Genomic DNA, 3,768 nt, shown 5'->3' on the forward strand with positions numbered 1-3,768 from the left:
GCCGCCTGGCCCCCCGGCGCTCCAGCCACCCGCCGCCGCCGCGCGTCCGGCCGCTTTGTGAGCCCGCAGCGCTCTGGCTCCGCTCGCTCGCTGCTCGGGCGCGGCGTCCGCGGGCGGAAGAGCCCGAGCGCCGGAGCCGAAGCCTCTGGCGCCTCCTGGCGGCCTCGTGCTGTTGTGCTGCTCGCCCGAAAGCCCGCCGACCGGGTCAAGTAGCCCTAGGAGGTGGTTATTCACATCTTAATGCAGGGCTGAAATAAGCCTTCAGGTCCAGGCTTTTTCAAGACAGCTAAGGGGACTCAAGATGTACGGTCAAAAGGCCGGCCAGGGTTGAGGCATTCTCAGGAGGAAAGTTTGGGGTACACCTAGATCAGAACCATACTGGTGAGAGAAGGCCAGGGCTTCTTGGGAGTGGTCATTGCTGGCTCCTCCCACCCCCACCTGCTGGATCAACATTCCTTAAGAGGGCCTCCAAGAGTCCGCACTTTTTTTAAGACTTATTTATTCAATTTTATTTATTCATTCAGAAATTTTAATTTGACCAGAGAGAGAAAGAGAGAGAGAGAGGAGGGAAAGCAAGCCACCAGATCTGGGACTCGAACCGCCGTCAGTCATGTAGGAGTGTCCAGCGCCTTAACAACTGTGCCACCTGCTTTTAACTAGCTCCCCAGGTACTTCTGCACAGCAAAGCCCCAGAGCTACTGCCTCTGTGGCACCATCCCCTGTGAGCCAAGCACACCTGCACTTCTGCACACTCATGTCACAGGCATGCCTTCTGTGCCAATCTCTCAAGGCAGCCTCTGTAGCCTCCATTCTGTCCTCTTACCTGCTTGCATCCCCACATTGAGCCTGCCACATCCTTTGGGACCTGCTTCTTTTCCCACCCCTTTACAACAGGCTCCAGCACTAACCTGTTGGGTTCTCTAGAAGGGAGAGAGGGAGAGAAAAGCAGAAAATTAGACCAGGTTTCAGGGACGGATACTGAGAAGCAAGCAGAAAGTTGGTCTTGCCTCCCTTCTCCCTCCAAACACTCAAGTCTGTTCAGTTAAATAGCACTGGAAGAGACTTAACACCTTCCTCTTCCTGAGTACAGGTGACTTCTGCCACTTTTCTCTGTACAACTGCACCCCTTTTCCCAAATGCCTGAATGCCTTTTAGAACAAACCTGACCATGCTGTCATCCCTCTCCCCTCAATACAAACTTAAAATGTTTCATGAGGCTTTCCAAACTCCTGACTGCCTGTTGCCCCACTCCCTCCTCCTTCCGTGACTTCCTGGACAGGTTGGCTTGGATAGGACCCCAGTGGAGATGAGCCCCCTCCTGCCCTGAGCGTCCACTTCCGCCTAGGCCCCAGTCCACACCACCCCCAACAGGAGCCTGGTTAATTCACCCTCTGCTTAATCCTCATTTTTTCAGTCTTGCTGAGCCCATGGACTAGTCCAAGACCCCTGTGACCCTGCCCGAGGACGCACGTCTCTCTGGCTGTAGCCACCATGCAGTCTGTTCTCTCACCTGGCTGGAGTCCTGAAGGGTAGAGGCATGTGGGTCTCGTTCACTGCAGCTTCCCAGTGCCCAGAGCACAGGCTCCTGACACACAGCGAGTGCTCAGAAAACACTTGGTGAACACCTGGATGGCACCCAGCCACGGTCTGGAACCACACTTCCCAGCCGGCACACCCTGACACGTATGATGCAATACGTTTTAGATGGTGCTGCTAATAATTTGGTTGTATGTCATAGTTTAATGTGTGGACATTGGTTTGTGTTTTCTCTAAAATATCAGCACTGTCATGGTTGTCCTGACGTGACTCTCAGTTGCGTTCCCAGAAACTTCCTTGAGAGGGAAAATAGAGCAGAATCACTGCATTATGTTGGGAACCGTACAGCATCCATGGCTTATTTTATCATGAGAACGTTTTCAGGGTCTTCATATCATGTCCTGGGTGTATCAGAGTGGGGAGAGGTGTAGAAACGGTGGAAGGAACGTTCGGTACATTCATAGCCACGAAGTAAGCAGCACTTCCCCATTTCTCTGCCCAGTCTGATGGCAACATTTTTCCCAAGAATTGTCCCAGATATTTTTTTTACTCCTCACCTCCAATTGATTCTTCAACCTCTTTAATCTACCTTTCATCCTCACTAACTGTGATGACTTGTCCCTACCAGCAACCTCTTCCACCAGATCAAGTGTGCAGCCCTTGACCTCTCCTACTTGGCCTCTGAGAAGTTTCTTTGGACTTCCATCGTGCCATCCCCGTGGCTTTCCTACTCCCCACTCGTCATTTCTACTTGTATACCAGAGCACCTCAGGGCCCAGGCCCAAGCCCTCTGCCTCTCCCTCTAAGGCCTTCCCCCAGGTGCTCACAGCCAGTCCTGTGCTGCGATTCCTCAGGTCCATTTCCAACCCAGAAGTGCCTGATGACCTCCATGTGTACATCCAGCTTCAGACTTGACATCTCCTCCCACACAGGGATGGCAAACTTTTCTTCCCTTTATTCATGGTAGAACTTGAGAATGAGAGAGACAGAGGGGAGAGCAATGGAGGGAGAGAGAAATGCGTACACTCTCTCCACAGGGTCTCACATGATGACGTTCTTGAGGTCCTCCAGCCTGTCGTAGCCTGGTACTCATGCACGTGCCCAATATATTTCAGTTGACTGGGCCAGGAATTTGAACCATGGTTACCATGTGAGGTGTGGCCTCTTTTTAGCAGACCATTGCCTCTGCATAATGGAACCAGCCTGGTGTGCTAAACTTTACCAGGCCAAGGCATGGGCATGGATTTCCTTCCATAAACCTACGTCCTCTGTTACCCTGAATACAGTAAACAGTGGCTTAAACCAGAAGTCTACAGGTCATGCTCAGTGCCTGCCTTTTCTCACCTCTCACTTCCCATCCATCAATGACCTGTTCATTCTTTCAAATACCCTCTGAGGCATTCACGTCACTCTGCCTCCACGGGCACCACCCAGTCCACTTGACTCTCACGTCTCACCCAGTGGACCACAGTGGCTTCTTGACCAGTTTTCTTGATTCTTTCTTTTCCCCTGTAACCCATTATCCACTCAGAGGTCAGAGAAGTCTTTCTCTTCCTCTTTTTTCTCTTTAATTTTGCCAAGGAGCACATGCACTTGCTCGAGAGAGACACAGAGAGAGAGGGAAAATGAGGAAGCAACCCCATGGGAAATGATCATGTTGCAATCCCTTCTCCTTCATTCTCCTCTCAGGATTTTGGGCACATACATAAACACACACATGTACCCAGACTGTTCTTCAAGCTGCAGGGTCCAGGACTCAGACCTCTGCACTGGCCAGCCCTCTGCCTAGAATGCTCCTCTCCCTGCTCTTCACAGGTCAACTCCTTCTGAACTGTCAGATCCCAGCTCAAATGCCACCACTTCTCTGAAGGCTTCCCTGACCACCCCGTCTAAAATAGGTGCTCCCCATCCTGCCACATCAGTATTCTCTGTTGTGCTTGGTTGTTTAGTTGTCCCCTTAGGAGGATTTTGTTCCTTGGCTTATTGTTTCCCTCCTTTCTGAATATCAACTCCAAGAGGGCAAACAGATTGTATTTTTCACTCCTAAACCCAACACTCACCTCAGAGCCTGACATTCAGTAGGCACTCAGGGAGTCTTGATTGGTTATTTAGTGGTTGAAGGGAGGCATGAACCAAATTCCATAGCCTTTAATACATCCTCGGGGTTGAAACCCCTATCTAGAGCCATTCCTTTTGGTCCTCCTTAAATTTCTTGTCTGCAGACCCAAGCTC

General features: G+C 51.2%; 1 long non-coding RNA gene across 1 annotated transcript; it reads right to left on the reverse strand.

The window, feature by feature from the left end:
• Positions 1 to 165: 165 nt before the first annotated feature.
• Positions 166 to 1,567, reverse strand: LOC102474459 (uncharacterized). The gene is made up of 3 exons (XR_336248.1): positions 1,511 to 1,567; positions 824 to 920; positions 166 to 215 (listed from the first exon to the last, which is right to left on the reverse strand). It is a non-coding gene; the product is annotated as an uncharacterized LOC102474459 (long non-coding RNA).
• Positions 1,568 to 3,768: the final 2,201 nt, after the last annotated feature.

Source organism: Tupaia chinensis, unplaced genomic scaffold (genome assembly GCF_000334495.1).
Source record: "Tupaia chinensis unplaced genomic scaffold, TupChi_1.0 Scaffold000672_1, whole genome shotgun sequence".
NCBI classification, from domain to species: Eukaryota; Metazoa; Chordata; class Mammalia; order Scandentia; family Tupaiidae; genus Tupaia; species Tupaia belangeri.